This window comes from Camellia sinensis, chromosome 8 (genome assembly GCF_055761805.1).
Source record: "Camellia sinensis isolate YWXY chromosome 8, ASM5576180v1, whole genome shotgun sequence".
In the NCBI taxonomy this organism is placed as follows: Eukaryota; Viridiplantae; Streptophyta; class Magnoliopsida; order Ericales; family Theaceae; genus Camellia; species Camellia sinensis.
The window spans coordinates 72,582,862-72,610,785 of record NC_138968.1 but is presented as its reverse complement, the minus strand read 5'-3'; positions in this window follow the sequence as shown (position 1 = coordinate 72,610,785).

The following is a 27,924-nucleotide window of genomic DNA, read 5'->3' as shown; positions in this document are numbered from 1 at the left end:
GTCTAGCCAAAATTATTTACTTAATTATCTTTGTAATTATATAGTAGTTAAATTTTTATGTTTTTTAGTAATTAATATATTAACACATAATTTTATTTTCATTAATTATTTTTATTTTTTGTTTTTAGATATTTCTCGAGTAGGAGTTTGCTTCGTATGGAATGCATGCCTGTGAAGAATGCGACTAACTTTTGTTTTTGTTACCCACGGAAAAATCATGAGGAAAACTTTTGTTTTTGATTTATGTTATTTTGAATTGTGAACAACATTATGTATTTAAACATTATATATGTATTATGCAACATTATGTAGTGAGGTAATTTCGCTGATGTATAGTTATGAATACAAGAATATTTTTATTATGGGTAAATTGTTATTTTTATACTGAAATTTTTATATTATTATGCAATTATTAGTTTCATTTTCAATTATTTTTCATTTAATATAGGTAATTTTCATATTTTTAAAATTTTTTTTTTGCGACGGCACCACGCCGTCTCAAATAATCTTTTAGTGATGGCAGTATCCCATCGCAATAACAAACATTTCACGATGGCATTTTTTTGCCGTCTCAAATAACACTTTTAGCGACGATAAAATAGTGACGTCGCAAAAAATCTCAATTGTTTTACATATTATAGGTGACAGCAGAATGCCGTCGCAAAAAGGCCACATTTGCCATCGCAAAAAAATGGCGACGACACGGTGCCATCGCTAAAAGGTTTTAGCAACGCCCTCTATTGTGACCCCCTCCCTCCCGGTTTGTCGTCACTAAAAGTCATTTACCGTCGCAAAAAGGTTTTTGAGACAGCATTATGAGTATTTGCGACAGCATTCTACCGTCGCAAAAAATCAAAATTTTTGTAGTGCCGTAAGTACACAACTATTAACATCAGAAAAGGTAATCTCTTTCTCTCTCTCTCTCTCTATGAGAAGCTTTTACAGGGTCTCTTCAAGAAAATTACTTAGTGTTATTGACACAAATATATGTAGGTTGTGTTTTGGTTTATTTCTTTTTTATTTTTAGATGAATAGATGAATTTCTGTTATAATACATTCATATATATATATATATATATATTGGAACTACAAATACATTTAATTTGTTTAGGTCTTGAGGATAATTTGTTTCAAGCAGGAAATGCTTTGAGAAGGTGCTCTCAACAAAGATGTTACCAACACATTAGAGATACCGATGACTGCCAGTGATTTACCTAAGAGGAAAAATGGCATCATGGTTGTATGGGACCAAACTGGAAGGCAATGGGAGTTTCAAATGAGAATAAGTGTTGTTTTTAAAAAGACGTTGGAACCAAAAAGATTGATGGCATTTGCAAACTTTCATGAGCTCGAGGAAGGCGAAACAGTGAAATTTTATTACTCTCCCACTGATAATTCATATTATGTGGAATTTGAAGGCCCTAACCGCCTCCGGACTCTACAACTCTTTCCTCCTAACTAATAACTCTCTCATTCATATCCCTTATGAATATATGTGTGTATAACATGTACATGGAGCAGAGTGACCTTTCTTGTTATGTTGTGCTGTGTTTTGATTTTTATTTTCCTTTTCAATGTTCACAAAAATCGTAACAATGAAATACTTCAAAGGGAAAATTAGTGAAAGTCATAGTTCCTGTGAAATTATTTGTAATCCGATAAGTCTTATATATTTAGAATTACATTTTACAATAATTTTTTTTTTAATTTTTAAAGTGGATGTTTTTTCATTACAATTTTACCCATATTTTGGTCAACATGCTTATATGCCATTTTATTTTTATTTTTTATGGCTCCATTTGTTTTGCAATAAAAATTTTACACTGTGGAATATTTTTCGTGTAAAATGATTTTATCCAAAAAAAAAAAATTTCTTCTTATTTTCTAGTGTTTGGTTAGCACTTAAAATTTTTTTACAACAAAAATCTTAATAAAGAACCATTTATAGAGTAAATTTTAAAAAGGTAAAGAATAAAGAAAAATAATATTCATACATAATTTTTATGTAGAATTGAACACAAATGATGTGGTAATGTCATTCTTACAATTATGAACTATAGTAATCATAATTTTAACTTTCAATAACTAGACATGAATGTGACACATCATTATATATATTTTTTGATTACAAATTTTGTTTATATATCATTACTAAATAATAAAATAAGAAAAGATTTGGATGTAACAAAAATAACAATTCCAAAACTTAATAATGATCAATTGTTCAACATTAAAATATGTATATGTATAGGGGTATATATATTATATATATATACTAGCATATGTCCGTGCGGCACGGTGTAATTCACAACCCATATCTAGATTAATCAGTGGGTGAAACTCTGTTGACCTCCACTACCCCTACAAAGTTTCCAAATCCAAAAACTGAATCTCTAGTTTTCAGAAAATGTAAGGTTATTTCATCTAGTTTTCAAATACAGTGGAAAGAAACAAACAAATAGAAATTCATAAGACATGAATTATTAGTTCAGCTATCAGTGTCATGTGCAAATTCAAACTTCTAAGAACACTCTGTTCTCTCAACAGCCATAAAAATTAAATCATAAATAGATTGTCAATGAAAAACTCAAAATCATGAATAGGTAAGAACAACTTACTTAGTCATAAATACTAAACACGTACTTTCTAACAAAGCAAAAACAAAAAGAGTTGTTGTCCTCCCATACACCGCCGGTACGGCCATTTTCGTCCTGTACCTTTCCCTCACAGAATTTAATTTTGGGACCAAACCCAATGAAAATATGGATTTACAGAACAGTTGTTTTCTCTATCATTTCCCTCAAAGTAGAAAAATCAGCGCAAAAAATCACTTCACAATTTAATTTTTTTTATACAAAAAATCAATTTTACGAACACTAAACACTATTAATGAAGAGAATAAACACTGATATACACTTACAATGATGTACACTTACAATGAGAAAATAAAAATCTAACAACAAACAAATAAATCAAATCCAAACAATTGCATCAAAACACATAAGATTGCAGTATACATTAATTTGAATCCAAAATAAACAAAACTATGAATTTTCAATCTACAATGTGATAAATATTATTTAGCAATAGTTTTTTTTCACCACTCATACAATACCATGTTCAACAATACCATTCTCCCAAACTTTACCATGTTCAACAATAGTCAAACCCATAAAAAAACATGAAAATTAAGCATTTAGTGCAAAAGTTCCCATTTTTCGACCACAAATAGAACTACAATACCTAGATTGGATGCTCTTATGAACTTTGCAATGCCAAGCTAACCTGCTAAGAATTTGATAAAAACACAGATTTATAAGACATCAAAATTAAAGTGAAAGGAAAAAGTGAACATAATGTTGAGAAGCATGAGCGTACTACTTGGAGATTGAAGCTTCCACGCTTCAAAAACTTTGGTCGCACAACTACCAAAGAAAACATGCAGTGATCTGATGGATTTTTTTGATCTACCAATGAGTAAGTGCGTTTCAATTAATATATCATAACAATGAGCGGGTTGTGGGATTATTTGGTGGGTTTTCTTTACTTCTACAACTTATATGCTGCTTTACATGCACATGGCTACCAAGAACAGTTACCTTGCAAACAATCACAATTTGTTATTGCTTTGAGAACAATCACAATTATCAGCCTCTTTGCGAACAACATTGAGAACAGAATCGATCAACTCAGCGCCCTCAATGTAGTGACCTTTGGCCCAATTAAAAACAAAAAAAAAAAACAAAAACAAAAACAAAAACAAAAATGCTCCAAAAGAAATGTTACACCGAATGGGATGCTGAATTTGGATGGGATAACCTCTGTTTTTGCTGAATCTAGATGGGCTAAGTCCATGATGGTGAGTGTTTGTGAAAGGTGGGAAGTTATTCGATGTGGGAAGTTAGACAGATACAATTATTGAAGTTAAGGCTGTTAGTAAAAAAATTATGAGAGTATGGCTCTAAAGTAGCTGTTGGCTTTTAATTAAGTCACTATACGAAGATACAAAACTATAACAAATTGTATTAGGGGGAAAAAAAACCAAACGACACTAACTAATAGGGGGGAAAAAAAATTAACCAGTGGTAATGAGAAAAACACTAAATGGTGCAATAAAAAAAACCAACTCTAACCAGTTTACAACAAAATTGGTCACCACAACCATCTTCCTCAAACCAGTTCAAAAAACTAATGTAGTTCTTGGTGCTTGGATGGGTTTAATAAACAAATTGCGGGTTTATATTTTGTTTAAAAAATGTATTAGATTGATTCAAAAAAATGTATTAGATTGATTCAAAAAATTGTGGGTTTGGGAGAATGGAATTCTAATAATAACAATCTAAAATAACACAATGTAACTGCCCCGTAAACAATCAACACAAAGAACTGGAGAACTTGCCTCTGTTGAACTGAAGAGCGGTGGATTTGAATTGTAGCAACACAGAAAGAGAAGTGGAGAGGCAGAAATTGAGTAAAACACAACATAAAAAACACTGAAATTACCTGAACGATATTTAATCAAAAACAGAACCAGCCAAGTGATAATTATACTATTTACCCCAATCTATCAATCATCTAGAGTTTTATTTATTTATTTTTTTAAATCCATGTTTCTCTCACAATCCCTGTTTCTATAACAATATAACAGTTTGAATCATGTGATATAGAACAAACTCAAAAACTATTTACCCCATTGCCACTATGCTTCTCATTTCTAACAGAGGGCCTGTGTTAGGTAAAACAAATATGCATATGCATAGCACTGCGAAGAGATAGTAATCGAGATAAAAAATAATGAAAACCGTGAATTATCAATAAACAGAATTCAAACAATTAATAAATACAACTTTAATATACAATTGTGAAGTTAGATTTAACCTGTAAGCCTGTATTGGCCACCAAAAACAGGAAATCAAACCCCAAATTACACAGATTGGAAGGTGGGGGGGTTGAGACGTGGAGGAGCATCGGGTGTGTGTTTTGCTTCTGTTGAAGAAGAAGAACAAAGAAGAGAGAGAGATGGGGGAAGGTGAGAGGGGGATGGGGTCAGACATGGGTAGGTGGGTATATTAGGCGGCAATCAACATTCATCTAAACCAATCTGAACCATTCATATATACTTAAAATTCATCACAGCCGTTAATATTAAATGTATCTCTAATACATTTTATATATTTTCAAAAACAGTCCTATCTTATCTCTAGTATATGCTCGTGCCTAAAGGCACGGTATAAATAATGTTACGATCAAAATATAATTGTAATTTATACGTATCATGTTGAAATTTGTGAAGTTTGTGTTATTTTTTGATAAAGATACTGAAAAAAAATATATTGAATTTTTTTTCTTCTTAGAGAACTTGTTGGTTTTATGTTTTCATTTTAGTTCCTGTTTTACAGACTTCAACCTTTTGTTTTCCACTTTCTTAATTCTAGTGGTAATATAAGGCTCCTCAAAAGGGCATAAAAATTCTATCAGATAATTATTGAAATACATGTTTGCGTCTTTCGCTTGTTAACTACTCCTAACTTCTAACCCAAGGTAATCCCCACAAAATTTCACTATTTCATTTAGTTATATGCATCATCATGAAGTGGACCAAACTAAAATCTTGTATCCGTTAATCACTTCTATGTACTGGTTTATTTTGGACAGATAGAATTTGTTTCCAAATCAGGAAGAGATCTTTTGTGCACCTCAGAAATTGTAAATCAGTGTTTATTTTATCACAATCATTTACTGGCTTGCAGATAAGCAGTTCATATCATGTATACGCACGCAAACATGTTTTGTCCACAGTTCTACTTCATTGTATTGTTTGTTACAATGCTATGTTTGCTAGTCAATGATTTAAAAAACAAACAATCCTTATATTATTGAAAGCTTCTCTATTCCTACATCAAATATATAATTTCATTTCCATGTGGATCACCCAAATATATTACTAAATTAATCCTTCGTAGGAGATAACTTATACTAACATGCCTTGAACCATTTTCAGTTCAGACAACACTGCTTTTACCTTTGGATGTTGTGTTACCCTTCTTGTTCAATTGATAAATGTAGGAAATTGTGATGTAACTAAAACATTCTTCATCAAATTCCTAACACTACAACAAAAGTAACCTATGGTGACGAAAACTAGTGAAGAAAATAAAATTCGTCACTAAATGAAAATAATTCGTGAGGAATTTATAAATTTTGTCACATATAATAAAAAAATAAAAATGGTAGGTGACAAAATTTATTTTCGTCAATAAATACTTCATTTTAAGTGAGGAAAAATTAAGTTTCGTCACCAAAAATTTTCCCGCTATTTTTTCCCGGTGGCGCCAAAATTTTGGGACTTTTGGTGAGAAATTTTTTTGTCACTAATTATAAAATTATTTGTGAGGAATATATTTTCGTCACCAAAACGTTTTAATATTTTTGATATCTTTTGGTGAGGAAATAATATTGTCACCAATTTTGGTGGGAAATTTTTGATATATTGAGCAGCAATTAAAAAAAAATAGGATATTAATTTGTTTTACCCATTTTCTGTTTATCATATCTCTCTCTCTCTCTCTCTCTCTCTCTCTCTCTCAAAATAGAGTATTAATTTGTCTTATCTCTTACTCCTCCACCACGTTGATCGCAATCGTCGTCTCTATTAGCCTTGCCGATCGTCGCCGCCACTAGTAGCCTTGCCGGTAACCGCCACATCTTCTTCGCTCGGTGATTTGGTACTTGATTTCTCTTTGCTCTTTTTCTGGTATCTCTTTCTCTTATTCTCTGTATTGGTATGGTAACAAATTTCGTCACTAAATAAGAATAATCCATGAGGAATTATAGATTTTGTCACGTATAATAAGAATATAAAAATAATAGGTGACGAAATTTATTTCCGTCAATAAATACTTACTTTTATGTGAGAAAAAAAATGAGTTTCGTCACCTAAATTTTTCCCACTAATTTTTTTTGATGGTGCCAACATTTAGAAACTTTTGGTGAGATTTTTTTTTTCAACAATTAAAAAATTAATAATGAAGAATATATTCGCGTCACCAATAAATTTTTTTTTTTTGAAAAATTTGATTTTAAATATTTTATCACCATTTTGTGAGAAATATATTTTCGTCACTAATAATTTTTAATATTTTTAGGCCTTTTAGTGAGAAAATTGTTTTGTCACTAATTTTGAAAGAAGAATTTTAACATATTAAGCAGTGATGAAAAAAAATAGTCTATTATTTTTCCCTCCTTTTTTTTTTGGATCAATTTTCCTAAATTATTTTTCCCTTCTTTTTTTTTTTTGGATCAGTTTATTTTTCCCTCTTTTTTTTTTTTCCTTTTTTTGTTTTTTTTTTGGATCACTCTTCGTATCAATCTGTATCTCTATCTATCTCTCCCTCTCAAAACAAAACACAATCAGTTTTCCTATCAATCTCTATCTCTCCCCCTCTCCCTCTCCCTCTCCCTCTCCCTCTCAACACAAGTGCTGTGTGTTCTTCTCCGACGCCCTTTCAGTGTGTTCTTCTCCAGTGCCACTGCCAACGTCCCTGTTCTCCTCCTTCAGTGTCGCCACAGACGTCGTATCTCCTTTACTACTGTGCGTTCTCTTCCATCAGGTATGGGTCCTCTTTCTCTCTCCCTTTCTCTGTCTCTCTCTCACTCAATTTCTCTATTTTTCTATCTCTGTTTTCCCTAATTTTCAAAATTAATGTTTTCCCTAATTTTTGAAATTAATTTTCAGAATTAATGCTGTATTTTATTCTTTCCAGCAAGGTTTCTTTTCAATAAATTTTGAATGTGTTCATAGTTCTGATTTGCAGAAACTAATTCAATTCCACTTTAATCTTTTTACTCTTTTTATATGAACAGTGTTCATAGTTCTGATTATAGTTCAGAGGTTGCGATTTCAGAGGTTGCGATTTCAGAGGTCAGGTATGGCAATCTCTATCACAACTGTTCTTCTCACCCTTTAGAATCAGAATCACAATAGTTCTGAATCTTTTTATTTTCATCATTTGAAATTTCAGAGATTGCGATCATAGTTCTGATTCATAGTTCTGATCAGAGGTTGCGATCATAGTTCTGATTCATAGTTCACAGGTTGCGATTTCATAGTTCTGAGGTATTCTAATCTTCTTTTTCAGTCCAGGGCTTCACACCCATTAAAGTGTTTGTTTGAATGGGTCTGAGAGGTTGTTCTATTTTTTAAGCTGTCCATTTCATGGTTATCTTTTGGGTCATAGTTGCTGTCAATTTTCTTTTCTATTCAATGGGGATTGGTTGATGGAAAAAGAGTTCTAATTCAATTTTCTGGGTAAATTTAGTTCAGTATAGGGATTTACATTTTTATGGACTATATTAGTTAATGTGAATCTCTTATAGAATTCTTTGGAGTTAGTTGATTGAATTTAAGGTTTGGGATCCATTTTTAAAGCTGTCCATTTCATGGGTATCTTTTGGGTCATAGTTGCTGTCAATTTTCTTTTCTATTCAATGGGGATTGGTTGATGGAAAAAGAGTTCTAATTCAATTTTCTGGGTAAATTTAGTTCAGTATAGGGATTTACATTTTTATGGACTATATTAGTTAATGTGAATCTCTTATAGAATTCTTTGGAGTTAGTTGATTGAATTTAAGGTTTGGGATCCATTTTTAAAGCTGTCCATTTCATGGGTATCTTTTGGGTCATAGTTGCTGTCAATTTTCTTTTCTATTCAATGGGGATTGGTTGATGGAAAAAGAGTTCTAATTCAATTTTCTAGGTAAATTGAGTTCAGTATAGGGATTTACATTTTTATGGACTATATTAGTTAATGTGAATCTCTTACAGAATTCTTTGGAGTTAGTTGATTGAATTTAAGGTTTGGGATGAAATTCTTGCTTATCTATCATAGTTGCTGTGAATTTTCTTTTCTATTCAATGGGGATTGGTTGATGGAAAGAGAGTTCTAATTCAATTTTCTGTGTAAATTGAGTTTAGCAGAATTCTTTGGAGTTAGTTGATTGAATTTAAGGTTTGGGATGAAATTCTTGCTTATCTATCATAGTTGCTGTAAATTTTCTTTTCTATTCAATGGGGATTGGTTGATGGAAAGAGAGTTCTAATTCAATTTTCTAGGTAAATTGAGTTCAGTATAGGGATTTACATTTTTATGGACTATATTAGTTAATGTGAATCTCTTACAGAATTCTTTGGAGTTAGTTGATTGAATTTATGGTTTGGGATGAAATTCTTGCTTATCTATTTGTGTCTGGACATCGATCAATGAAACATTGACAATAATTGGGACTACTAATATTATTAGTTTATGTGAATATGATTTTGGATTTGACCTAGGTCCCAATAATAGGTCGAGCAGATGCAGATGTCTCAATATTTTTTGTACAATGTTGATGCATATAAAAATTAAATAGAGTTTTTTTGTTTTTAATCTTTGGATGCGGAAGGTAGGAGCCGATGGACATGAATTGGGGGATCACTGTGTGGTTTTCTCAAATGGTGATATTAGTGTTTGGTTTTCTTATTTTATTAATAACTAAATAACCCTAAATTTATTGCTTATTATTGTTGTTGCAGTTTTGTTTAGCATTAGGATATGGGTTCATTTCTATTAGTGAAAAAGTACATTGATCCACTATCTCTTTCTTGGAACAGAATTGCTGGGAGTATCTTTTTTTTTTTTATATACCATTTAGCATATGAAGCATGAGTTTTAATATGCAATAGAAAGTTGAAGTGATGAATATAATCAACGCACCATTATGCATCAGCAATTGAAATTATGGTGCATCTTCACTTTTCCAAGTCATTGATGCTGAAAATTTTATTTGCTGCCAATCTACCGGATCACTATGTGGTTTTCTCAAATGGTGATATTAGTGTTTGGTTTTCTTATAATTCTTGCTTATCTATCATAGTTGTTGTTAAGATTTTGTTTTCTTGAATAATAAAAGAATTATTTATTTTTTTTTATTAACAAAAAAATTGGCTTGACCGAACAAAATGGAACTTTAGTTTTGAAGTTGATCCAGGGCATGGTTGTTGCTCACATGTAGGAGGGGATACAAATTATGGTGTGGTTCTTTGCCATTAGTTAATCTTGATAGTTCATTTGGCTTTTGAAGTCATGCTATTGCAAATTTATATCATTCCTTGGTAGTGTTTAATAACTTCTTAGTTCTACATCTGCTCATTTTTTAAACATCTGCTCAAAAATTACTGCACTCCATGTAATATCCATTTTTATAAAACATGTTTAAAGCATCTTTATAATGAGCATCTGTTTATAAAAATACTAGCGTATGCCTGTGCCTGAAGGCACGGTGTAAATAATGTTAGTTATAAGGGTTTATGAAAATTTCATGAATGGTTTGAATAAATGAGCATGTTTAATCTCATGGTTGAAATAGATCACACTACATATTAGTATGCATTCAGCACATATAAATCTGAAAAGGACAACATGGTTTGGTTGGACTGAATTAAATTGCTAAAATAATTTACAGTCCAACTATTAATTCACTGCAACTTAAACAGGAAACACTCCTGGTACATTTGTATCAGTCAATAGTAAGAAAGTTACAACAACACAGCATACCATCCATACAACGACGCACTCAATTCTTTAAGAAGAAAAATATTTCAATATATTTTTTTAGTATCTTTATCAAAAAATAACACAAACTTTATAAATTCAACATGATACATATAAATTATAACTGTATTTTAATCTTAAAATTATTTAAACCGTGCCTTTAGGCACGGGCATACGCTAGTCTATATATATAGCAGACATATAAGAAAGGTTTAGATCAACTCTCATCCTCTTGGATATATGGCTTTTCATGCCATGTTTCACTTTCCTAGGTATAATATACAGTACTCTGGTTTGTTTGTAACTCTGCTTTCTCCTGACATGGGTTTTCATGATTCAAAGTGCAGTGTCAAAAAAAACTTATATGACAGTTTAGAATGCTCATCTTGGAATTCTACGAATATAGATGAACACTCAACTTTTGGTTTTCTTTTTTTTTTTTTGGAGGGGGAGGGGGGTGGGGTGGTGAAGCACACATTCTATAATATATATAGATATTTAGGAAAGTTAATAAATCTGAACTAGCTGAGGATTCAGGGACTGGTGGGGGTTAGGAAGCAAGAAGGGTTGAGGTGGGGGGTTGGGTCTAGCTTGCTTTCATGAAGTGGGTGTTTTCAGAATTGTTAGCCAAAATATTTGATGCTTTATTGTTTTGTAACTTTACTACTTGTATACTATCCCAAAAAAAAACCTTACTACTCGTGTATTAGTCGTTATTTTTTACATTTCATTAATGTTCCAAAGTTTAAATGTCGTCTCATAGAAGAGCATTTGGGCGTCAAGGAAAAACTTTATGTTTATTTAGTTATTGCAGCGGCAATAGTTTTCATGGTTAAAATCTGGCTAGGCATTAGTTTCCCAAGGATGTGTATCATATTATGAGATTAAGGTCAGCCTTATTAAAGCATCAAAACAATTTTGATGGGTCATGCCTACTATCATAACTTGCCATTACATTCTCAGTTTTGGTTTGGCATCCATTTAGACAAGGGTTTGGTTCCCGTCTCAGTGTGTAACTGAGGTAGAGAGGTGGGTTTGGATTAGGGGATTGTGGCTCTGGGATATTATGAGATTAAGGTCAGCCATATTAAAGCATCAAAACAATTCTGATGGTCATGCCTACTATCATAACTTGCCATTACATTCTCCGTTTGGGTTTGGCATCCATTTAGACAAGGGTTTGGTTCCCATCTCAGTGTGTAACTGAGATAGAGAGGTGGGTTTGGATTAGGGGATTGTGGCTCTTTTTTTTTTTTTTGGAGGGGGGGTTGGATGGTGATAAGAATGTTATATAGATTGGGTTGAAAGTAATTTGATTTAGTATGAGAATTAATGTTTTTCTATGACAATCTTTAATCAATACACATGTTGACTTGATTTTATATCTCTCTAATGAGGGTAATGTATTTGGCTTATGCAATGTGTGTTTTCTTAACTGTTCGTGAATTTGCAGAAACTGAAATTTCTGTGTTGGATTGATTCCATTTATTTATGTTATTTGCTGTTATTCATGTGAAATTGGAGTACAGTATAACAATGAAAATTTAGCAGGATTTGAAATTCAGCACACTTTCGGATTGAAGAAATAGAGGCTAAATCATTGATGAAGTATAGACAGAAAGTTAACAAAACATTGTTACCTTAGGTCTTTGTTTGGTGACTTTTGACTCCAACTAGACATTCAATTATATACGTCTTAGCTGAGTCTTGATTTCTAAGTAGAAAACCTTAGTGTGTAAGTTTGTCGACTTGTGGTTGCTACTAAGATTTTAAGTCTTTGGAAGTTCCTTTCAGTATATCTCAGATGAATTATTAGTTTATCTAAGAACTCTTGCCATTTCTTGTGATCCCTGCTAATTACTTGTTAAAAATATGCAAATGCTATTTTAGAAATGGGAAAGCATTAATGTGGAAGGGGATTTAGATATTTTTATCTTTTGGAAAGGTACATTGATTCCCCTGTTTCCTGAACTTCATATATCTATATATATAGCAGACATGTAAGAAAGGTTTAGATCAACTCTCATCCTCTTGGATATATGGCTTTTCATGCCATGTTTCACTTTCCCAGGTATAATAAACAGTACTCTGGTCTTGTTTGGAACTCTGCTTCTCCTGACATGGGATTTCATGATTCAAAGTGCGGTATCAACAAAAACTTATATGATAGTTTAGAATGCTCATCTTGGAATTCTACAACCACAATGTTATTAGCTCAAGTTAGGTACTTCTCATGATATTATTTGAGGTGCGCGTAAACTAGTCTGGACATTGGTCATAAATGGCTTTATTAGGTGATAATGCTAGGCTAGCACTCTAAATGATGTAATGTTTATTTGTCAATACTTTGGATTGTGTTAGAACATTTTCACAGGAAAATAAAGAAGAAAGAAAGAAAAAAAAAAGGGGGGGGGGAGGGGAGTATATCAACTACAATATATCAGTGATAATTGAAGATGTATTTAATGAAAATAGATTCATTATCAAAATTCTTACTTAGCATGGCTCTAGTTAAAATACACACTAACCAAAGTAGAGACAAAAATAAGTCAGATAATAGCCTGCTGTTAAGTGTGCTTGTATCTGTGGATGTTGGTATCTGTATAGCCTAAGTCACAAGTATCTGAATGCTCTGTTGTTTGTATCTGTATGCTCTGTATGATCTGCTGTTGGTATCTGTATGCTCTGCTGTTTGATCTGCTATTGGTATCTGTATGCTCTGCTGTATGCTCTGCTGTTTGGTATCATTCTGCTTTGCTGGTTGTATCTGTATGCTGTGTGAATGGATAGATCTGCTGGGCTGCTTGTCTGGGTAATTTTGCTTCAGTTTTGCTTCAGTTTTGCTTCAGTATCTGTATAGCCTAATTTTGCTTCAATTTTGCTTCAAAAAAAAAAAAACAAAGGATAGAGGAAATAAATATGACCCTGAATTCAAGTGCTTGCTCAGCAGATAATTTGGAAATTGAAGAATTATTGGTAACCAAACATGACCAAAATCTCCCAAAAATGAACTTAGATGGGCTGAACATTGGGTTGAGACTAGCAATGGCTACGGATATTTGTGGAAGGATCTACAGTTTAAGCTGTCCACAATTTATCCCGACTCCAAACACCAAACTATCAGCAACCTGATAATCCAAAAAGATGTGAAATCCAACTTGTAGCAAACAAACCATGACAGAGATTTGTGAATTTTTCACTAAACTTTAGAGATGCAACTTGATACCTAGACTCAAAGAGATGCGACACATACTTGCCCATATAGATTTCATACTTTAACTTTGAGGAAGATATGGTAATACAAATTCCCATCAAAATTTATTTCTTATTATAACCAGCCATGGCCATAGTTTAACCTTCCTCTCTACTTCCCATCATATAATCTCATTAAGTAGTAGGCCCCATGGTTACTGGATCAAGTACTTGGGCTTCAAATTCTTTAAAAATTGGGCAATTGGTGAGTACATACTAATTCCATCCAGAGAAATATTAAGTAACTAATAACTTTAGCATTACTGTTTTAGTATCAAAATACATAATACATACCTACAAATGCATATACACACACATAGACATAATTTTTTTAAATCCCATTTGTGCAGCAGCCACAATATTTGTTCCTTCCCATTCTCATTGACTGCATGCCTTGGTTTCTTACCATGAGATGTTGTAGTGTTATAACTGATTTGGCTGTTGTCCGTGCGTCACTCCCAGTTTTTGATCCGAGCATAATTCTGGGGATACAGTGAATTGCCATGTTAAGGTGATCATTGCAAAGCCCATGGGTGGGAATGAGCATGGTATTCATCGTTTTAGTTAATCTCTGTTAATTTCTATTAAGATAACTTCAAGCTTGTGATCTTGAGAATAGTTCAGTATATTTGTTAAGTTTCTCATATTTGGCTTTAAGTTTATAATAAAACTTTGCTATTTTAATAAACTTTATATATATATATATATATATATATATATATATATATTCTATGTTAATGGTTGCCTTGTTTATTTTTTTTTGTAGATTGGCTTTGATGACGTTCGGAAGCATACTTGCAAATGAAGATCAGCTGTTGAATTTTTTTTCCTAAACTGATGCTTAGTTGTAGTTGCAAATTAAGATTGAGTGTTGATTTGTTTTGGTGGACTCCACGTTAGTTCATTTTGGGATTTGCTTTTACGGTTTTTTTGTGATACTTAATGAATTATTATTAAAGTTGTTTGATGGATATATTTTGATTTATAATATAAATTGTTTAGTGAATTTTTTTGTGGAGTGATGTATAATAACTAGTGGATTTCTTAGTACAATTAAAAGGCTATTGGGATATGAGCAGGGATATTTGTGAAATAATAATTTAAATTGAATATAAAATATGGAATAAGTTTAGTGACGAATTTGTTTCGTCATTTGTACTTGTTATTATGACAAAGTGATTATTCATCACTAATAAACTTTTTTTGTGACAAAATTTACTGCAGTTTATATATGAAAGTTTTTATTTATTTTGTTGTTTGGTGACTAAAAATTTCGTCACGTATATATATATTTGTACGAAATATATTTCGTCATCCATGTGTGACTTTTGAAGACGAAAAATTTCGTCACCTTTACATCTTATTGTGACGAAACTATTTCCTCATCAATGATCAACATGCGTGACAAATTTATTCGTCAACTAAAGTTATAAATATGGTATTAAATAACTATTTGGTGACGAAAATGAGAATTTTTGGAGACAAAATGTTGTTTTATTGGTGATAAAAAATTATGACTTTTGAAGACGAAAAATTTCGTCACCTCTACATCTTATTGTGACGAAATTATTTCCTCATCAATGATCAACATGCGTGACAAATTTATTCGTCAACTAAAGTTATAAATATGGCACTGAATAACTATTTGGTGACGAAAAAGAGAATTTTTGGTGACAAAATGTTATTTTATTGGTGACAAAAAAAATCGTCACTAAAGTAATTTCATTGGTGACGAAATTATTTTTCGTCACGTTGGTTTTTAGTGACAAACATTCAATGACGAAACCGGTGACGAAAATATTTCCTCACAAATATCTATAGTGACGAAATTAGCTCTTTGAAGACAAAAAAAATTTCGTCATTCAAGACCCAACTTCTTGTAGTGTAACTTTCTCAAATCTTCATACCAACAATGTCAAAAACGTTTAACATGAGCCATTTTTTGAGAGAACAAACCTTGGAGAGGAAATTGAGGTCTAAACATTGGTGTCTCTGGTATCACAATACTCTGCAAAATCTATCAATGGCAAATATTTTCTGCATTTAGTCTCTTGCTTTTTCCCTCACACCCCAATGGAACAACTCACAAAGTAAATAACTCATACAGAGCCTAGACATAGATATATCCATGTGTGAGTGCATGTGCATGTGCATGTATGCCAAATTGAATGAGAATTTACAGATGAACACACCTCAGCCATTTTATATGGGAATCCAACTGCATTAAACAAAATTTGGCTATCTAAATGCTATTAACAATGGAACAAAAATCAGAGCACACAAACATAATAAATAAAAGAATAAATAAACTCAATAATAGAGGAGAGAACACAATGTTCCTGTCTAAAAAAAAAATACAACAGAGAGTAATCAACATAATCCAAAAAAAATTCTGAAATTACCTTGCGAGTGCGGGTTCGAAAATTCAGAATTCATAAAGGGAAAAACACAACAGTGAGTTCGAAGTCTTACCTAGTTCGAAGGGAGCCGAAGGAGGAGCAACATCGTTTGAACCTAAAAATGCTAACACAACCATGAGCCAAAAACAAACCCAGCGAAAAACAAAAACAAACACAACCATGAGCCAAAAACAACCGAAATCAAAACAATCAAACAATCTTACCTTGCCAAGTATGAACCAAACGTCTTTGAGGAAAACAAAAAAGAATAACGAAATTGTGAGTTGACATAGTTGGAAAAAAAAAAAAACAAAGGAATCGCTGGCTGTCTCATATCTCTACACGTTTTTATATCAAATAAATTTGTTACAATAACTATAAAAAAATAAAAATTGGTCACAAAATCTAAATCTTTAATATCAAAAACAGAAATTAACAATTTTTATACTTGAATGCAATATTTTAATATCAAACATAGAAATTAATAATTTTTATACTAGAATGCAATATTTCAAATGAGATAAATTAGAAATCAAGAAATTTATTAAAATACACCAATTTAATAATCAAAAATGGGAAAAGAAATTAATAATCAAGAAATTAACAATTTAATTAAAAGAAGTAATAAATAGATTCTATTTATTGGTGTTGGCACACACTAAACTGAACAATCTTACATCTACGAAAGAGAAAGGAAATAGATTCTTTTCATTGTCTTAATTGACAGTGGCATCTGTATATCATATTTTTTTGGGCTTCATTATTTGCATTTGTTTTCTATAGGCAAAGGGAATGAATTATCTTCATAACCGCAATCCTCCTATGATCAAGTATATATATAGGATTAGGTATCTAATATTTTATCCAAAATCTAGAGACTGTTTTGTTTAGTGAACTCGTTTGGCAGAATGTTTTGTTGTTAAAACACAACATCGACAAATGAGATCATATACAGATTTATATGGGAATCCAACTGCATTAAATGAAATTTGGCTATCTAAATGCTATTCACAATGGAATAAATAAACTCAATAACAGAAGAGAGTAATCAACATAATCCGCAAAAAAAATTTCTGAAATTACCTTGCGAGTGCGAGTGTGAGTTCGAAGGGACTCAATAACAGAAGAGAGGGACTTAATAACAATTTATATAACCAAAAATTTAATAAACACCATTGCAATCATATTTTTGCTAAAATTCCAAACCAATATCAAGGATTCACATCAAATAGAATTCAAACAACAAATTCAAACAACTCAACACAGCGATGAAGAGCAAAGAAAGGGAGCGAGTTTGAAATCTTACCTTGCGAGTGCGAGTCGATGGGAGCCGAAGGAGAGCAGCGTCGTTTGAATTGCAGCAAGGGAAATTCTTCCTGTATTCCAGTTGGTAAATTTTCTATCAGCAAGGAAGAACAGAATTATTCATTTAGTTATCTAAAAAATTAATGAAATTTTGATTTCGAACATAATTCTTCATTTAGTCAATTGGTAGGAAACAAAATTAATGTAACAGAGGCAAAAAGGGAAGGGGAAAAGAAAACTTTAAAATATAAATTTCATGGGAGGGGATGCTCTCAAAGCCCAAAAACAACATGTACATAACCCACAAAGAACTGAAGAAAAAAATACAGAACAATAACAATAACACACCAGACCATAACATTAAAAGCTAAAACAACAAAAGCTGAGAGATGAAAAAGGAGAGGAGTGAAACAACAAAATTTGAGAGAAATAACCTACCGGAGTGAGCTCTGATGGGGTAAAGAAGGAAACTACAAAAGCTGAGAGAGAATGGAAACTAATTGACCCATAAATTAATAATAGTATGGAAAATGACCCGTACGGTGTTTTTCCTCCCTTATGCATATCTTCTTGTCTCATCAAAATGATGAAGGAGGCATTCATCTTTGTTTAATTTTTTTTCTTTTCATTGTCCTAATTGACAGTGGCATCTGTATATTATATTTTTTTGGGGCTTAATTATTTGCATTTGTTTTCTGTAGGCAAAGGGAATAATTATCTTCATAACCGCAATCCTCCTATGATCAAGTATATTTTATTCAAAATCTAGAGACTGTTTTGTATTATTTTAAAATATTTATTTTCTAGATAGAGAAAATGGAAATGGCTCAGTGAACTCGTTTGGAAAAATGTATTGTCCTCTGTTATTTGGCTATCTAAATGCTATTCATAATAAATAAAGGAATAAACTGTTTATTGAGTCCCTTCGAATTCCAAACCAATATCAAGGACTCACAGAGCAGAGAAAAAATATACAGTGAAGGTGAGAATAAGGATTGCTTGATCATAGGAGATAGCTTCCAAGCTTCCAAGCATTCAAATTGATTTGACTATATATATTATACATATATATAATATACACCAAGTCTTGCCCTTTTTGTTCAATCAAGTTTGCGATTTAATAATCAACCAACAACAGCAATAAAGAGCAAAGATAAACAACCAGTTCATGCACTCAATGATGATCTTCACAACTATATAGACAAACCAGTTAATTGTAAGGGGGATAAAAGTGAAATTAACCCTTGGTTGCTAAATGTTGTTTCTTTTTGTTTGTTGAAATTGAAATTTGTGATATTATGGGTTTTAATGGGTTTCATGTTTTAAATGGGTTTCCATGGGTTTCATTAGTTAAATCTGAAGATGCCCCAATTTAGATTCAGGAATCTGTTTATTTCAGTTTGATTTATGTTTATTTCAGTTTAAACAATCTGTGTTTATTTAGATGCCCCAATATGTGTTTATTTCAGTTTAGATGCCCCAATCTGTGTTTATTTCAGTTTAAATGGGTTTGATTTATGAAATGTTTGATTCTTTAATGGGAAACGGGTGCTAATTCATGAAATGGGTCCTAAATACTTTGAGTTTGCTAAATACTCTTGAAATACTAATATGGGAGTGGGGATACACTCAATTTTCCTACTATTTTGAACAAATTACACCCACAACAAATTTAATGGGTGTTTGGACCATATGAACAAAGATCAGAATTATTTTGTTTGTTGAAATTGAAATGAATGTGATGAAATCTTTAGATGAGATTGATAGTTTAGAGATGAAGTAGAAAAATAGTGATATTGTAAGGGGGATAAAAGTGAAATTAACCCTTGGTTGCTAAATGTTGTTTCTTTTTGTTTGTTGAAATTGAAAGGAATGTGATGACAGACAACTATGATTAACTCAAAATTTCGCCCTTAAACTGAAGCATCAGGATTCTCAAAGAATTGAAGAATTGAAGAAAAACTTTTTCCCTAAACTTGAAGCCTCAGGATTCTCAATGTAAAATACCTCTGTTTTGAGGTTTGGATTGCAGGGAACCCGTGGAAATTCAACCTAAAATAGCGATCAAGACAGACAAAGAATTGAAGAACTGAATGTAAAATACCTTGCGATTTCGAAAACTGATGGTGATCAATGGCGACAGTGATGATGAGCAGCGGCGGCGATGGTGAGCTAGTCCATCTCTGTTTGAATCAAATTGTTGAAAGATTATCTTAGGTTTCTCTGATCTGCTATCTCTGGTCGCCAGTTTCAGAAGAGAAAGAATTTTGAAACCCTAATCTTGAAGAAGATTATGGGTGTTGAAGAGAGAACGTTAGAGAGACAGAGAGTTGAAGAGAATGAGTTTGGGCAAACGTGGGAGAGAGAGAGCAGAGAGTGTTTGGGAAGGAAAGAAATTGATCTCAACCATTAGAAATTTTTTAGGTGCCGTTTGGTAACACTTACGTTTTCAGTTTTCTGTTTATATTTACAAAAATTTTAAAAACTCAAATAAAAACTTGTTTGGTAAATTTTTGATTTATATGTAACGCCCTCAAAAAAAAACCCATTATATATATCATTGCCATGCATTAATTAAAGAAGACAATTAATTAATTCATTCATCAGAGTATTACTAAACAAAGCATTACATGTAACATCGAATAAAATGCCCTACAGGCTTACATCTTTCCAAGCCAACACTTGGATTCAAAAATATGAGTTCTAATCTCAATACAAGAAAAGCCCTAGGCTTGAATGTTTACATGTACTAATAAATAACAACTATTAACTAAAGGTAGTCTTCTTCAATCCAGAAGCCAAACCCTCCCAAGCTAAGTCCTTGGAGGTAGTTTATCGCCTGAACCTTAAAATGATGTTCTCATAAAGGGTGAGCCACAGCCCAGTAGAAATATACTAAACCACTTATAAGCAATGAATAAAGCAATAGTATTCAACAGATGGTTAACCAAGATAATCAATTACTTCATTTTACGATCTCATGACACTATTGTCTAAGATACGTTTTACTTTCCAATTTTATCAACATGGCTCAGAACCTGGCCAAACTTACAACAGTAAATCACATATATAATATTCACATCCTTCCAATATCAACAAACAAATGAGACTCAAGCTCAAATCAAACACTTCATACTTCCAAATTGATACACATTTTAGTGCTGTATCAATATAACACTTCTATATAAATAAGCACACATAAAAGTGATGCTAATGGAGTCCATCCCCTATCTCCTCCCAAACAAAATCTGGTTTAGAGGTCCATCCCCTATCTTCCCCTAAACCGTGGAGTACATCCCCTATCTCCTCCCACACACAAACAATGTATGCAAATGCAATGCTCAATCAATACACGTATTTTCTGTATCAATGCCATAGTCAACATTAATGACTTAACCAATGTGATTAGTTTCAGTTATTCCTAATCCACATGCAATGTCTACAACAATCACGACTATCCTCCACCGATAGCCCAAAACAGTTATTTCTAAACTGAAAATAACTATGTCAACAATTCAATAGACAAATGATACCAATTACCCAATTACACCATTTAATCAATGAATTCCATGAATTTAACACTCTTTTCCCAATTCCATGAATCACTTATACAAATTAATTCAATAATACAACAAGGGTTTTTCCCAAAATTTATCAAAGTAACCCCAACATGTTAAAATACCAAAACTTAGAACAAAACCTATATAATGGAGTAGGAAATCCCTACCTCGAAGAAAACAACACAAATGGTGAAGACAAAGATGAGTGCCCAATTACCAAAGTGCTCCAAATTGCCAAATGTTCAGATTAAATGAAAGCCCTCAACTCCCTCTATCTTTTTAATGAAGGATCTAGGGTAGAAACACACCCTAAGTGGATCAAATCTAAGAAAGAAGGTGAGTAGGGAGAAGGAGAAGTCGGACCTAGGGTTTGGAATAAAAAAGAAGATGAAAAGGACTGATCAAAACCCGCTGCTGTAAATATATACTGGACAGGCTCGCTCGAGTGAATACTTGGTCGCTCGAGCGACCAGACACAGAGAAACTACGCTCGAGCCAAGGAAGCCTTGCTCGAGCCAACAACCCAAAAGCTCGCTCGAGCGAAAGAAAGCTCGATCGAGCGAAGAACTCAAACCCTCAGGTCTGTAACCAGACACACGCTCGAGCGAAGGAACTATTGCTCGAGCGAAGAACGAACTAACTCGCTCGAGCGAAGAAAATCTCGCTCGAGCCAAGAATGCAAAGCTACAGGTCCAAACCAGATGCAAACTCTCGCTCGAGCTACCAAACCCTGGCTCGAGCGAAGAACCAAAAACAACTGCTCGCTCGAGCGACAAACTCCTCGCTCGAGCGAAGATCCAAAATACTGGACAGCAACACTTGATTTCTAAACCCAACCAACCTGAAACAAACCTGCCCAACACATCCTAAAATTCCAAATGAGAAAATAAGGGACAACAACAACCATTATACAATGACAGAATCTACGGAACCTATGTCCGGACACAATAGTCAAATGGGAAAAAGACCGGGGTCGCTATATATAAATCAGTGGTCTCAGTTTATAAATTTAGCCAAAAAATGTAAACTCAAAAAATGTGTTTCCGTTTTGAGTTTTGAGTTTTTTTTTTTTTTTTTATCACCCAACACTAGCTACCACCCGCCACCCATTTTCTATCACCGTCTTCCGCCACCGCCACCCACCACCCACTCCCCACCACCTGCCACCACCACTCACCACCCACCTACCACCTACCAGCCACCATCGGCCACCACCCACTCGCCACCACCACCCACCACCCGCCACTACCATCCACCGCTCGCCACCATTACCCGCCACTACCACTCACCACCCACCTGCACCACCATCCACCACCTACCTCCACTAGCCACCTGTCACCCACCCGCCACCACCACCCACCACCACCACTCACCACCTACCACCCACCACCACCACTACCACTCACCACTCACCACCCACCTGCCACCACCACCTACCCACCCACCACCGTCACCCACCCATCCACCACCACCACCTGCCACCACCGCCCACCACCCGCTACCATCACTACCACCACCCACTCGCTACCACCTACCACTCGCCATCGTCACCCACCCACCCACCATCACCACCCGCCACCACTCACCACCACCCACCACCACCCGTCATCCGCCACCTGCCACCACCACCAGCCGCCGTCACCCATCTATCCACCAACCACCACCACCACCACCACCCGCTACCTACCCTCCACCACCCGCCACCACCCGCCATCCGCTACTCACCAGCCACCACCACCACCCACTTGCTACCACCCGCCACCGTCACCTACCCACCCACCACCACCACCCGCTACCCACCACCCATCGTCACCACTTTCCACTACCGTCTTCCGCTGCCACTTGTCATTTTTCACTCTTTTTTATATTTTTTAAACATTTTGTCAATTACCAAACGCGTTTGTAGTTTATATTTTTCTAAAAATAAACAAAAACCAGTTTATAAAATTTTTGTAAATATAAACTGAAAACGTAAACGTTACCAAACAGACTAGGAATCATCTCAGCCGTTTAATTGAAATGTATCTCTGATACATTTTTGACATAAATTCGAAAACTTTTCTCCTTTATTATATAGATATATATGAGTGAGAGAGAGAGAGAGAGAGAACAAAAGCACTCAATGTGTATGAAAGGAGTTCAACTTGATATGTAGTTCAATTAGTGTCAACTGTGATGAGAAAAAAATTAACTTACGAAATTTTTCAATGTAAATCATTTTACTTTTTATAATGTAAATATTTACTTATTTTTTGATCAACCAAACAATAAAAAATAAAAATATTTTACAGCGAAATAAATAGAGCCTTAATGTTTCAAAACTTTAAAATTCCATAATTACCAAATTAATCATCCATTTTTTTTGTGTATAAAATTTAAAATTTTAAAATTACTCAATGAGATCTACCAAAAAAAAGAAGTTATTTGATAGAATTAAAGTACTTAGCATGATTTATTTTGTTATTTTTTTTAAAAAATACCATAAAAATGATGAAATCCTACATGCTCAAATCAATAAAAATAAAAGGGGCAAATTACACTTTACCTATTTATGTATAGTTATTTACTCATGAAAAATCTAAAAATCCCCTAGATGTTGATTTGTGATTATGTATCAATTTTAAGCAGAATATAACAATCCCAATCAAACAATCAAGACAAAGAGACACAACGATTTTACGTGGAAAAAACCGCAATTGGACACCTCCAACTGTGATCAAAAACCACGGGCAACAGCCACAAGAACAATCCACTAAGAAGATTTAAAGGAATTACACAGGTATACTCTCAATTACCTAGCGAATCCACAACGCCTAATTGAACCAACCTCTATGTGCCTCTTCCAACCCCATCTTCACCTCGAAATTGTCTTTACGATGAGCCACCCCGGAATCCACCAAAGCTTCAGGCTCGAATTCTTCAGAATCCACCGAAGAACAACTCTCTCTTTTGTATAGCAAACAAAAACCTTTGATGTACTCTTTTTTAAACCATGAGTTGAATACTCAATAAAACATCAAAGAAAACTCACAAAGTATCCCCAGATATAAACCCTAGAAACCAAAAAGAAGATCTGGAGTAGTAATCCTAAAATTTGACCCAACATGCGAATTTATAGAATCTGTTCCGCGATCTCCGCTCGAGCGCCAAACATCCCGCTCGAGCGTCTTCAGCAAAATATGCGTGTGATATAACAGAGGTCCGCTCGAGCGCCAGAAAGCCCGCTCGAGCGCGAAATCACACATCTCAGTACTTTTGCAGGCGACCAAAACTGCTTGAACCAGGGATTCTCCGCTCGAGCGGGGGAATGTCCGCTCGAGCGGACAGGCAACTTGGAATGCATTTTTGCATTTTGCTTCAGGGGCGCTGCCCCTCGACCCCGCCGTGGCGCTGCCCCTGGACCCCCGCGAGCTGACCGGGCAGCTCGATCCCCGTCATAATCAGGGAAGTGGCAATCTTGAAAGTATTAGCATCACAAACTTCTCTGAAAAGCACAATTCGGGTTGGATTCGCATCTAAACACTCATAGCCTCACTGAAATAAAAGTGCGAAAATAAATACAACTGAAAGGAGTTTTGTCAAACGGGATTGCCAAGAATAAAACCTAACAACTCACTTTAGCTCTTAAAATTTATTATTTCTTACCTTGGCCCATCAAGTTGTAAGTTTTTTTTTTTTTTAATTTACTCTTAAAACTAACTTATATTTTAAACTAGATTGAAAATAACACATTAACAATCCTGTGACATAAAAATATTATAAAAAAAAAAAATCAATTCCGTCCATATTTTAAAAAATTATTACAAATAAATGATAAATTTTATAAATATTAATAATTAAAATTATAAAAAAAATTTAATATTTTATTATATATGACTTATAACTCCAAACCAAACTCAAATTTGAATATAATAATTTTTTTTTTTATATTATGTGACAATTAACTTGACATTTTCTATCTAATTTTGAACATAAATTAAATTTAGGAACAAACTAAAAAAAATTAAAAATTAAAACATAAAAGACCAAAGTGTAAAAAAATAAATATTAAAAGTCAAAATAAATAAATAACCAAATATAAGGAGGTGAATTGTAATTTAGCCAAAATAGACCACAACTCCTAAATAAATATGAGAAAATTGTAAATAGATGGACAATTACAAAATAATTATACTTTAAATGAATTTTTTTTTTTGGTGTAATTCTGATGCACAAAAAGAATTGCACTAATCATTAGAATAAATTTATATTATACGCACACAAAAATTATACTATTATACTAATTTTGTTATCACTGCAAATGTAATTTTGTTAAGAGTAACGATTGATACTCGTATCTTATAAGACTTTAATAAGATCTTCATAAATCTGAATCGTTCGTAATATAGACTACACACATATGTAAGTGGATCTCACACATACATAGAAGGATAAGATCACTTTAGGAGTGTGCAGTCATCTTCAAAGGTTCCAAACATTTCCTTTTTCTTAATATAACAATCATTGAGATCTTTTTTTTTTAAATTCCCACAATTTTCTTTAGATCTCAACTATTGATTGTGTGAACCTCACACATATATAACTAGGTGTCACACATATATCAATGATTAAGATCTAAAAAAAGTTATGAAGATCTCGGAAAAAAGGGTCCCAAACATTTTTTATCTTAATAATTATTCCTAATCGAGAGGCGGTGCACAAAAATTCAGTTGGATGTGACGCTGTAGAACATGACATACATGTCTCTATTATAACGGTCTTTTTCATAGCATCTGTTGCGATGCAATTGTCAATAGATATCGATGCATTTTGGCAGGCCCTAATTCGCGTTTGGCTTGACCATCATTGTTCTTACCATTATTATACAAATAGAAAAATGTTTGAGCTTTAAATTGGGAGCATTAAAAGAGCTCTAGAGAGTGGGTCTTACTAATTGATGTGATGTTTTGGCCTTAAATTTTTTTTTTCTTTTTTTTTTTGAATTTCCACCTCATTAGTGGTCTATTAATGCTCCCAAATTAGTGGGATGTATCATTGTTGATACAAATAACAAAGCGTTAAAAGCATTTTGAGGTACCATTTGGGAAGAAGGTTTCCAGATTTTTTTGGTTATTTTAGCGACAAAAAATAAAATATGCTATTTTAATCACAACAAACAAAACATCACATCCAACTGATAATCATTACGCTCTTCTCTCACAAAAAAAGTCAAAAAGCCAAAAAGTTATTCCCAAACCAAACTTTTTAGCCCAGGCTAAAATAGTCAAAAAAAATCAAAAAACTAAAAAGCCAACTCACTTCCCAAACGGAGGCTGAATTACCTAACAAAGGACTCTTTCGTGTTTGACTCGATTATCATTGTCCTTATCATTATTATACAAATAACAAAGCGTTAAAGTATTTTGAATTACCTAACAAAGGAGTTTTTCGATAATTAAGTTAAAAATTAATTTATTGACTTTTGATTTTTTTTAAATGATATTACTTTTTTATTTTTTTATATTTTTTTTTTAAAAAAATTAAAAAAAAATCACATTTTAACCTACTTTTTAAAATAAGTTAAAAATTACATCACATAAAAGATTAGATAATAAATAAAAATAAATTCATTTGTGCAAATTAATAAAAGAGTCTTGTTAACCAATGTATCTAGTTGAATTTTAATTATGCTAATGTTTTTTTGTTAGTTACAAGATAAATAAAAAGGTATAATTTTGTTTTAGTTAATCATTTTATTTTGTAATTATTCCAATATTACTCTCTATATAACTCTTTATCCAAACTAAATTATGATTAATAATGTTTTTTTTTTTTTTATGGTATGTCACATTAGCATTATAGATGGAAATAAGATAGAGTTTTTGTTGGTGTTTGAAGAGTTTTCAATAGCTCTCTGAGAGCACTCCAATCATACTCTTCATTTTTTACTAGTTAAATTATAAAAAAAAAAGTAATTATTTGTTTTGCCTTTTTTATTTTTTATTTTTTTATCTATGTACTCCAACACTATTCTTTATTTTATCTACTTATATACCCAAACTGTTTAAAGAGCCTTCTAAAACTCTTCAAATGTAGCTAACCTTGAATTTTTTTTGGTTAAAATAGCTATTATAATAACTAACCCATTGAAATAACTAAAATATGATATGCTAACATGACTCATTTAAAGAGTCCCACAGAGAGAGAGAGAGAGAGAGAGAGAGAGAGAGAGAGAGAGAGAGAGAGAGAGAGAGAGAGAGAGAGAGAGAGAGAGAGAGAGAGAGAGAGAGAGAGAGAGAGAAGTAGCTAAATTAACCATATACATTTAAAGAGCCTGTTAAAACAATAAAAATAAATAAAAATAGCTGATTGTATTATTTAATAAGTCTGATTTGATTAGTCTGTTAGAGTTACTCTTAGGCCATATGTTAAGTAAGTCTAAAAAAATTATACACTCTTTATTACACTAATTTTCATGTAACATGAATAATTTTTTTACATTTCATAGCATTTATCTTAAAAAAAATACAATAACAAATTAATAAAATATCAAATAAATAGAGAAAGTATACAACTGAGGATAGTAAGCGGGAATCGTGATAACACTACTAAAAACTTGACTTTTTGCGACGGTCTCAAACGTCGCAAAAGGTCCATATATCGTCGCAAAAGACTTTTTGCGACGGAGCAGCGACGGAAAATGGGGGGTGGCGGAAAGGGGCGTGACAAAAAGTATTTGCGACGGTTACAAACCGTCGCGTTCTTGTTGCGACGGCTAATCAATAGTTTTTGCGACGGTTTCGCCTGACACAAAAAAGGGGGAAAAAACGGCATTTTTAG